We start from the raw sequence: 12,286 nt of genomic DNA, 5'->3' as shown, positions 1-12,286 counted from the left end.
GACAACCTGGAAGAAATGGACAAATTCCTGAACACCCACACTCTTCCCAAACTCAATCAGGAGGAAATAGAAAGCTTGAACAGACCCATAACCAGCGAAGAAATTGAACAGGTTATCAAAAATCTCCCAACAAATAAGAGTCCAGGACCAGATGGCTTCCCAGGGGAGTTCTACCAGACGTTTAAAGCAGAGATAATACCTATCCTTCTCAAGCTATTCCAAGAAATAGAAAGGGAAGGAAAACTTCCAGACTCATTCTATGAAGCCAGTATTACTTTGATTCCTAAACCAGACAGAGACCCAGTAAAAAAAGAGAACTACCGGCCAATATCCCTGATGAATATGGATGCAAAAATTCTCAATAAGATACTAGCAAATCGAATTCAACGGCATATAAAAAGAATTATTCACCATGATCAAGTGGGATTCATTCCTGGGATGCAGGGCTGGTTCAACGTTCGCAAATCAATCAACGTGATACATCACATTAACAAAAAAAAAGAGAAGAACCATATGATCCTGTCAATCGATGCAGAAAAGGCCTTTGACAAAATCCAGCACCCTTTCTTAATAAAAACCCTTGAGAAAGTCGGGATAGAAGGAACATACTTAAAGATCATAAAAGCCATTTATGAAAAGCCCACAGCTAACATCATCCTCAACGGGGAAAAACTGAGAGCTTTTTCCCTGAGATCAGGAACACGACAGGGATGCCCACTCTCACTGCTGTAGTTTAACATAGTGCTGGAAATTCTAGCATCAGCAATCAGACAACAAAAGGAAATCAAAGGCATCAAAATTGGCAATGAAATCAAGCTTTCGCTTTTTGCAGATGACATGATATTATACATGGAAAATCCCATAGACTCCACCAAAAGTCTGCTAGAATTGATACATGAATTCAGCAAAGTTGCAGGATACAAAATCAATGTACAGAAATCAGTTGCATTCTTATACACTAACAATGAAGCAACAGAAAGACAACTAAAGAAACTGATCCCATTCACAATTGCACCAAGAAGCATAAAATACCTAGGAATAAATCTAACCAAAGATGTAAAGGATCTGTATGCTGAAAACTATAGAAAGCTTATGAAGGAAATTGAAGAAGATTTAAAGAAATGGAAAGACATTCCCTGCTCATGGATTGGAAAAATAAATATTGTCAAAATGTCAATACTACCCACAGCTATCTACACATTCAATGCAATCCCAGTCAAAATTGCACCAGCATTCTTCTCGAAACTAGAACAAGCAATCCTAAAATTCATATGGAACCACAAAAGGCCCCGAATAGCCAAAGGAATTTTGAAGAAGAAGACCAAAGCAGGAGGCATCACAATCCCAGACTTTAGCCTCTACTACAAAGCTGTCATCATCAAGACAGCATGGTATTGGCACAAAAACAGGCACATAGACCAATGGAATGGAATAGAAACCCCAGAACTAGACCCACAAACGTATGGCCAACTCATCTTTGACAAAGCAGGAAAGAACATCCAATGGAAAAAAGACAGCCTCTTTAACAAATGGTGCTGGGAGAACTGGACAGCAACATGCAGAAGGTTGAAACTAGACCACTTTCTCACACCATTCACAAAAATAAACTCAAAATGGATAAAGGATCTGAATGTGAGACAGGAAACCATCAAAACCTTAGAGGAGAAAGCAGGAAAAGACCTCTCTGACCTCAGCCGTAGCAATCTCTTACTCGACACATCCCCAAAGGCAAGGGAATTAAAAGCAAAAATGAATTACTGGGACCTTATGAAGATAAAAAGCTTCTTCACAGCAAAGGAAACAACCAACAAAACTAAAAGGCAACCAACGGAATGGGAAAAGATATTTGCAAATGACATATCGGACAAAGGGCTAGTATCCAAAATCTATAAAGAGCTCACCAAACTCCACACCCGAAAAACAAATAACCCAGTGAAGAAATGGGCAGAAAACATGAATAGACACTTCTCTAAAGAAGACATCCAGATGGCCAACAGGCACATGAGAAGATGTTCAGCGTCGCTCCTTATCAGGGAAATACAAATCAAAACCACACTCAGATATCACCTCATGCCAGTCAGAGTGGCCAAAATGAACAAATCAGGAGACTCTAGATGCTGGCGAGGATGTGGAGAAACGGGAACCCTCTTGCACTGTTGGTGGGAATGCAAATTGGTGCAGCCGCTCTGGAAAGTAGTGTGGAGGTTCCTCAGAAAATTAAAAATAGACCTACCCTATGACCCAGCAATAGCACTGCTAGGAATTTATCCAAGGGATACAGGAGTACTGATGCATAGGGGCACTTGTACCCCAATGTTCATAGCAGCACTCTCAACAATAGCCAAATTATGGAAAGAGCCTAAATGTCCATCAACTGATGAATGGATAAAGAAATTGTGGTTTATATACACAATGGAATACTATGTGGCAATGAGAAAGAATGAAATATGGCCTTTTGTAGCAACGTGGATGGAACTGGAGAGTGTGATGCTAAGTGAAATAAGCCATACAGAGAAAGACAGATACCATATGGTTTCACTCTTATGTGGATCTTGAGAAACTTAACAGGAACCCATGGGGGAGGGGGAGGAAAAAAGAAAAAAAAAAAAAGAGGTTAGAGTGGGAGAGAGCCAAAGCATAAGAGACTGTTAAAAACTGAGAACAGGGGCGCCTGGGTGGCGCAGTCGGTTAAGCGTCCGACTTCAGCCAGGTCATGATCTCGCGGTCCGTGAGTTCAAGACCCGCGTCGGGCTCTAGGCTGATGGCTCGGAGCCTGGAGCCTGTTTCCGATTCTGTGTCTCCCTCTCTCTCTCTGCCCCTCCCCCGTTCATGCTCTGTCTCTCTCTGTCCCAAAAATAAATAAACGTTGAAAAAAAAAGTTTAAAAAAAAAAAACTGAGAACAAACTGAGGGTTGATGGGGGTGGGAGGGAGGAGAGGGTGGGTGATGGGTATTGAGGAAGGCACCTTTTGGGATGAGCACTGGGTGTTGTATGGAAACCAATTTGACAATAAATTTCATATAATAAAAATAAATAAAGAAAGAAAGAAAGAAAGAAATGGGCAGAAAACATGAATAGACATTTTTCCAAAGAAGACATCCAGATGGCTAATAGACACATGAAAAGATGCTTAACATCACTCATTATTAGGGAAATACAAATCAAAACCACACGAGATACCACTTCACACCTGTCAAAATGGCTAAAATTAACAACTCAGGAAGCAACAGGTGTTGGCAAGGATGCAGAGAAAATGTAACCCTCTTGCACTGTTAGTGGGAATGCAAACTGGTGTGGCCACTCTGGAGAATAGTATAGAGGTTCCTTAAAAAGTTAAAAATAGAACTGCTGTACAACCCAGCAATTGTACTAGTAGGTATTTACCCAAAGGATACAAAAATACAAATTTGAAGGTGTACATGAACCCCAATGTTTATAGCAGCATTATCAACAATAGCCAAACTATGGAGAGAGTGCAAATGACCATAGACTGATGAATGAAGAAGATACACACACACACACACACACACAACACACACACACACACACAGGAATATTACTCAGCCATCAAAAAGAATGAAATCTTGCCATTTTTAACAACATGGATGGAGCTAGAATGTATTATGCTAAGTGAAATAAGTCAATCAGAGAAAGACAAATATCATATGATTTCACTCATATGAGGAATTTAAGAAATGAAACAGATGAACATATGGGAAGGTAGGAAAAGAGGAGAGAGGGAAACAAACCACAAGAGACTCTTAACAATAGAGAACAAAATGAGGGTTGATAGAGGGCAGTGGGTGGGAGATGGGCCAGATGAGTGATAGGTACTAAGGAGGGCACTTGTTGTGATGAGCACTGGGTGTTGAATGTAAGTGATGAATCACTGAATTCTACTCCTGAAACCAATATTGCACTGTATGTTAACAAACTAAAATTTAAATTAAAAAATAAAAATACAAATAAATTCAAATATATACAGGAACTTAGCATATAATAAAAATGGCATCTCAGATCAAAGGGAAAAAGATGAACTACTTAATAAATAGTGCTGGAACAAGGATAACCATCTGGAAAAAAGTAAGTTGTATTCCTCACACCCAGAACTTAGGTAATATTTTTAAATCAAATTTTTAACTTTTAAAAATAAAATCATACAATTACATGAAACCATCACCATAATTAAGATAATAGTTTCACAGATGTATGCATATGTCCAACTCATCAGATTATATGCATTAAATATGGAGCAATTTTTCATCTATCAATCATACCTCAATAAAGCTGTTAAAAAAATAAAGATGGAAATTCCACGGAGGAAATTTAGGAGCTTTGCTCAGCAACCTTAAAGTGAAGAATATATTATAACTATGGCTCAAGATGCAAAATCATGAATTTAACCACATTAACATATGTGCACACATGCACACATACACATACACACACACCTACACAGAAGGAAAGTCAAAAGATAATGATAAACTGAGAAAAAAAATATTTACAACACACAGTACAAGGGCATGAAGAAAAAGACCATCACCCTAATAAAAAATTGGACAAAGAATAGCCAGAGAAATGAGCAGAAAGGGAAATATAAAACCCATAACTGAGAAAATCAACTTAAATCTACACTGAACTATCAATTTTTACTTAATGGATTAGCAAAAGACCAGTTTGATCATACATTCTGCATGTGAGACTGTAGGGAAACAAGTGTTCTCAAGCAAAGGCCTTGGCATGGCATTCTAGAAGCACCTACCCAAACTGCAACTGTACCTGCCTTTTGACCCAGCTATTCCACTTTTAGATATGTTTGGACTGGTGTGACAGGACAAGAACACCGGGTTTTTCTCTGCGGCATGGTATATAATAAAAAAAGACTGGTAACAACCCAAATATCTGTGGCTAGGAGACTAAATAAATCATAGCACAAGCACACAACACACCACACAAAAGAATGAGCACAATCTGTTAAAAAAGAGACAACAGGCCCAAATTAGAGTCCCTAATGCTAAGCTGCACATCACAAAATGAGACTTAATACCAAATTTAATTACAGTTTCAGCCTCTGAGGAATGGGATCTTAAACCAGTCGATGTGGAATGACAGTGCTCACTTAGCACTAGTCAGGTAATCTATGTGGCAGACCCCTGCCATACCCTTAAAGGAAGGTGACCTTGCCACAACCAATTCACTTTTTGCCAGTATACTGCCCTTATTCCACTGCCTTTTGCCTATAAAAGTTTCATTTTGTAGAGTTCCTCAGAGCTCCTATCTCTTTGCCAGAAGGGATGCTGCCCGATTCATGAATTGTTCAATAAAGCCAGACAGATCTTTAAACTTTACTCAGTTGAACTTTACTTTTGTACAGCTCCAAGGAACATTAAAGAAAATACCAAGATGCTGAACAGCGTGTGCCTTTTGTGTAAAGAAACAGGGAGAAAATGAGAATGCAGCATGTATTTGTTTTTATGTCCCCAGAAAATCTACTGGAATATTAGTAAGCCACTAATAACGGTAGTTACCTAGAATAGGATATTTATTTATTTATTTGTTTATATTAAATTTTCTTATTTACTTATTTAATTATCACTTACTACCTATTAAAATTGAATCATGGGGCAGCTCGGTGGCTCAGTCTGTTAAGCGTCTGACTTCAGCTCAGGTCATGATCTCACAGTTCCTGAGTTTGAGCCCCGCATCAGGCTCTCTGCTGTCAGTGCAGAGATCCTCTGTCCCTCCTCTCTCCCTGCCCCTCCCCCCTCTCAAAAATAAACATTTTTAAAAATAAAAACAAAATTGAATCAAATAATTTTTAATATTATAATTATAATAAAATCTAACTTTCTTAAAAAGGCTTTCAAGGGCTTGCATAGACTGGCCCCTTCTCCCCTCCCTCCCTTCCCCCTCCACACACACACACCCTGCTCACTTTGCCACAGCCTCCAGGATCTGCTTTCACCGTCTCAAATAGGTCAATTTATTTCCGACTTCAAGGACTCTGTTGTCTAAAAGGCACAACTCAAAATTCAGCTTAAAAATCTCTCCTCGGTTTTTTTCTTGACTTCCTCCATCTAAATTTTACATCACCATTCCTTCTATTGTCATCCTTTTTTTTCCCTTTTTTCTTCCCTTAACACCACTTAGTATAATTTTCAATTAAAGATTTCTTTAATGGCTCTGTCCACATCTTCAGTGCTATCCATTCCACAACAGGGAGGCCCATACGGCTTTGTTCACCATCCCAGCACCTGTCAACTTGCATAAAGTAGGTGCCTATAAATATCAGTTGAATGGTAATATATCCCAAACTTCCAGAAGAAATATCCCTGCCCACCTCAACTATATACTTCTCTCTGAGTTTTCTGACTTTGTGATGATAATTTGACCTGGGTGTCAAACTATCCATGCATGCACACGATTTTGAAAAAAAAAAAGTGATTACTGTTTTATACCCATAAGTTAGCATACCAGACTGAATATACCAAATGTGTCATGTTTTGTAAACCTATTTACTTAAATACATATTTATATAGAATATCTTTTGCTATCAATGATATTCTTCAGCAACATCTTTTTTAATAGCCAAAATCTATTTAAGCCAATCCCTATTTTGAGCATTTAGGTGGTTCCAAGTATTTTACTGCCATAAGTTATGCAGCAGTGAACATTCTTGTAGTTTGATTTTTGTACATATCTTTCAAAATGATGATAGAAAAAATGCAAAGATTTAGTTTGAGTGTGATGTTGCGGAAAAAGAAATTAGAGCAATTCTTGCAGACAGTAATTTCCTGGGTTGCATGTTTGGAGGCCTGAATAAGGGGAAGTCATGTTAGACATGACTGATATCTGGAAAGGGCTTACCTGGCACAGACAAGTCCTGTGTAATTGTTAGTACTGTCACTGGTTTTGGTACGAAATAGAGGCACGTTTATTATTTCAATTCTTATCACCTCTTTTTTTCCCAGCTTCATAAATATAACTGACATATAACATTGTGTAAGTTTAAGGTGTGCAATGTGATGATTTGATACATGTACATATTGTGAAATGATTATGACAGCAAGGCTAATAAACCCATCCATCACCTCACACTGTTACGGTTTGTTGTTATATGAGAACATGAACGCTGTCCTCTCATAGCAGCTTACAAGTATACAATCCAGTATGTTAACTGCGATCACCTGTACACTAGATCCCCAGAACTTACTCATCGTCTACCCTTGACCCTTGAACAGCATGAGTTTGAACTACATGGGTCCACTTTACGTGGATGTTTTTTTTTTTTTCCAATAAATATGGTGCAGGACCATAAATGTATTTTCTCTTCCTTATTTTTTTTTTAATATCTTATTTATTTTTGAGAGAGAGAAAGAGCATGAGCAAGGGAGGGCAGAGAGAGAGACACACACAGAATCCAAAGCAGGCTCCAGGCTCTGAGCTGTCAGCGCAGAGCCCGACACGGGGCTCAAATTCATGAACTGTGAGATCATGACCTGAGCGAAAGTAAAGGTCAGATACCTAGCCGACTCCCATCCTTCCCCTCCCCCTCTCCCCTTTTCTTCCCTTCCTTCCCTGCCCGTTTTTAGAGAAAGCGTGCACATGAGCGGGGGAGAGGGGCAGAGAGAGAAAGAGATAATCCTAAGCAGGCTCCATGCTCAGTGTGGAGCCCGACACAGGGCTTGGTCCCATGACCCCGGGATCATGACCTAGCCAAAAATCAAGAGTCAGATGCTCCATCAACTGAGTCACCCAGGTGCCCCTCTTCCTTATGATTTCTTAATGTCATGTAGCCTTCCAAATATTTTTCTATTTGGAGCGCTCATATTTTATTCCCCATTCATCTCTCTTCATATGCCTACTTTCCCTCCCCACCTTACCTCACCTACCACACTCATACTTACTGTGTAACCCCCCCCCACCGCCATGATTTCCTCTCTATAGACACATCACACACACCTCACCTGTAGACATGTACATACACATGTACATAAACTTTTTAAGAATTTAATTATACTGTACTCCAGAAAAAGATTCTGTTTAACATGTTAATGGTTGCAGAGTATTCTATATACTGCAATTATTGCATATACTGCAATCTTCAACCAATCCTGCATTTGGACAAGTAAGTTTTTTGTCGTGTTTTGTTGTTAGTAAGAGTGAGATAGGCTAATTCTGCCATCTTAGATATTTCCCTAAAATATATTCCTCAAAGTAGAACTTCTGGGTGAAAGAGTTTTGATCCATTTACAAAATACCCTCCAAAAAGATTGTATCAGTTTCCCCATCTCTCCACACATGGGGATAATGAGCTCTGTTCCCTCTGTTTTTGGAGATGTGAACAGATTAAATAAAAGTTCTAGCAACAATTCTTTATTTTTATGAAATTAGCTGTTTTGAATGCTTAGAAAAAAAAATGAGATGTAAAGTCTTCCACGTCTGGTCTATCCTTCCTGCTTATAACTGAATTAAGAAATTAGTGGGGTGTTCCTTAAAGCCAGGCAATAACAGAAATAAGAGCCTGGAACTCCAACTTCACTGAGAAACTCCCAAAGATATATTATGCTTGCCTGATTAATGGGGAATATGTGAACTGGAAATGAAGTTTGGGCAATTGTTACCAATGAAACAAGATTTAGTGGAAACAGAAGGATTTATTAGGACTTAAGACAGGGGAGCTGTGTCATTCAAGAGTTGCTTAGAACTGAGGAATTTATTTCATTTTCCACCACATATTGAAAGATTTTTGTGCCCATAGCAATGGTATTTTGCCCCCAAAATATGCACTGGGTACAGATGTGAGCCAGGGTCAGTCTATAAGAGGTTACATGGTGGGAAGGAAAAGCAAGTCCATCTTCCTTCAGGGAGGAGCCAGCTGTGCCAAGAGTAATCAATCAGGCTTAAGAGCTCACTTGGGAAAGTAGCATAAGGATAGAGTGGATAGAATACTGCCCTAGGACAGCAGAAAATCATACCTGTTTGTCCAAAGGGAGAGTGTAGGGCTAGAATGAGTGCCCTTTACATACTTTGAATAGAGCTCTGCCCCTTCTACGTATTTCCTCAAAATATAATTAACAAATGCTTACTAAGTAGTAACCATTATGCCTTGTGGCTTTTATGCATACTATTTGATTCAGTCTTCATAACAACCTTATGAAAGCCATCTTCTAGCTCATCCTTGAGAGATTGAGTCTCAAGGTAATTAAAATGTTTTGCTAAAATTACACACAATAATAACTGAAGGAGTCAAAATTCGAACACAGCACTATCTGTCCAATACTCATGTTCTTTCCATCACAGCAAGATGTCTCTCTCAATGTTGTTATCTGAGATTCTTTTTTAATTTTTTTAATGTTTATTCATTAAATAACATTAATTTGAGAGAGAGAGAGAGAGAGAGAGAGAGAGAGAGAGAGAGACAGAGCATGAGTGGGGGATGGAGAGAGGGAGACACAGAATCTGAAGCAGGTTCCAGGCTCTGAGCTGTCAGCACAGAGCCCGATGCACAGAGTCCAAACTCATGAACCATGAAATCATGACCTGGCTGAAGTTGGATGCTTAAGCCACCCAGGCACCCCATGTTATCTGCAACTCTTAAGACACCAGACCTCGAGGAGCAGGAGGCTAGTGAAATTCTAATTTTTGGAGACTGTTAAATGCTCCCAAAAACTTTATTAAACATGATGTGCAATGATCCAAACACTCATTGTCCTTTCGAATATAACTTGAAATAGACTTTTATAAAATATACAAATATAAATAAATATATCAAAAGTTAGAGCAAGAATTGAAAAAAATTATCTTAGGTAATATATTACATCTCTTAAAAATGATACAAGTAAAAATCAAATCTGTCCCTTACTGCATACATTATAAAAAGAAAATCATGTTGAACTAAAATGAGAAGGATCAAATTATAAATTAAAATTTCATCCCACCTTTAATTATACACTTGAGTGTTAGACTCATATGAAACTTGGGAATCTCCCTCAGCCTGGTGGCATTGAGAATCGCATATAGTAAATATGTACTAATTGAGACAATATAAGCAAATTTTTTTAAACAATTGGACACTGGGGACATCTGGGGGGCACAGTCGTTTAAGCATCCACTCTTGATTTGGGCTCAGGTCATGATCTCATGGTTCCAATCCTGCCTCAGGCTCTGCACTAACAACGTGGAGTCTGCTTGGGATTCTCTCTTTCTCTCTCTACTTCTCACCTTTTTGCACATGTGTGCTTTGCTCTCTCTCTCTCAAGATAAATAAACTTAAAAAATCAGACACTGGGAGAAGATATTTGCAACTCATACAACCAACAAAAGATCAGTTTCCAGAAAAATATTAAGCTACAACAAAGCAATTTGAAAAACTACCCAATTAAAAATTCAGCCATGACCTGGCAATTCACAGAAGAATAAACACTAATGAACAAGAAAGAACAGGATGAAAATGTTCAGCCTCACTCATAATAGGAAACTGCAAATATTGAGAACAATTTTATACCAATGAGGGTTGGTAAAAGTATTAAAGTGTGACAGTATCATGTGTTGGTGAGATGTGGGAAAATGAGAATTCTCATCACTTTTCACTATTCACAGCCACCTTAGAAAGGAATTTGACAATATTGGTAAAAGTGACCACCCTAGACTAACAATTCCACCTTCTGGGGAAACTTAGCACATGTAAGCGCATAGTTCACAGAGTACTATTTGTAATGGCAAAAAGTTGGAAGTGACATATCTATACATAGAACAAAAAATAAATCAATTATGGTGTATTTTTACTTAATTTTATATAATAGTCAAAATGAAAAAGTATTCAAGTATCAATATGAATAAATGTCTAAAATTCTGATGAATTGTAGCACCTGGGTGGCTCAGTCAGTTAAGCGTCTGGCTCTTGGTTTTGGCTCAGGTCATGATGTCACGGTTTTGTGAGTTCAAGCCCCGCATTGGGCTCTGTACTGACAGGGTGGAGCCTGCTTGGGATTCTTTCTCTCCCTTTCTCGCTGCCCCTCCCCTGCTCATACTATGTCTCTCTCAAAATTAAACTTTAAAAAATAAAATGAAATAAAATTCTGATGAATTGAAAAAATCAAAATGCAGAATGACGTATGTATAGAATGACAGCTTTACTAAAGTTTAAAAACCACACAAAACTCTACCATGTATTTACAAAATCCAGTGTGTAGTAAAAGCAAGAAAATGTGGGTAGACTGAAACATCTCAACCTCAAGGAAGTGGCTGCCCTTTGGTGGGGGTGGAGAATGGGATGAGGAAGGGAAACAAACTGACTTCAACTACATCTAGAACATTCTGTCTCTAAAAAGATTTGAAACAAACAAGATAAACTTAAGATTTATTAAACTTGGGTAGTAGGTACATGAATGTTTGCTATATTGTTGTTTTGTGCCCTTCTACATGTTTTTTAGTTTTCATTAAACCAACAACAGAACTAATGAGTATTGAATTATACCTAACAAAGATAGTAAGCACACTTAACAATATGCTTCGGGGTTTGATGTCAAAAGTCTCTGATACTGAGCAGAAATGTTTGTAAGTAGTCAGTACTTTGGCAAAACAACAATTTTTTTAAAAAAGAGACTAGGTTCACTAAGTATGAGCTTTTTTAAAAATGTTTATTTATTTGAGAGAGAGAGCACATACACGAGCAGGGGAGAGGCAGAAAGGGAGAGAGAGAGAGAGAGAGAGAGAGAGAGAGAGAGAGAGAGAGAGATCTCAAGAAGGATCCACATGGTCAGCACAGAGCCCGACTTGGGGCTCCATCTCACGAACCGCGAGATCATGACCTGAGCCAAAAGCGAGAGTCAGATGCTTAACCAACTGAGCCATCCAGGCACCCCTAAGCTTTCTTAATGGCAAATCAGGAGTAATTTTGAAAAAATGGTAATACAAAAATAAATGCTTTACTTTTACCTGACACACAAAAAACATATAAGAAAATAATTTTCTTACAGAAAAAGATCAAAGATATTTAAGTAATCTAGAAAACATATTACATATCAACTGTGCACATGAGATCTAAGCTATTCAAATGAAAAAAACTACATAAACAATTAATAAAGCGTAATGGACAGAATCGCAGAGGCGTCAAAATTTTTCCAGGAAGCAAATTGTAGTTTTTTGGAAGTTATAGCCTTTATCTAAAAGTGAAGAGTCCTCAATGATTTATTCCCAAACTATATTCATTCAATATTTGATTATTCTTAAACTGAAATATTTTTGAAGGTGCTCAGGGTATCAAAATGATCAAAAACTATTA

Source organism: Leopardus geoffroyi, chromosome B3 (assembly GCF_018350155.1).
Source record: "Leopardus geoffroyi isolate Oge1 chromosome B3, O.geoffroyi_Oge1_pat1.0, whole genome shotgun sequence".
Taxonomy (NCBI): Eukaryota; Metazoa; Chordata; class Mammalia; order Carnivora; family Felidae; genus Leopardus; species Leopardus geoffroyi.
The sequence above is the reverse complement of the archived record's forward strand: the minus strand, read 5'-3'. Positions refer to the sequence as shown.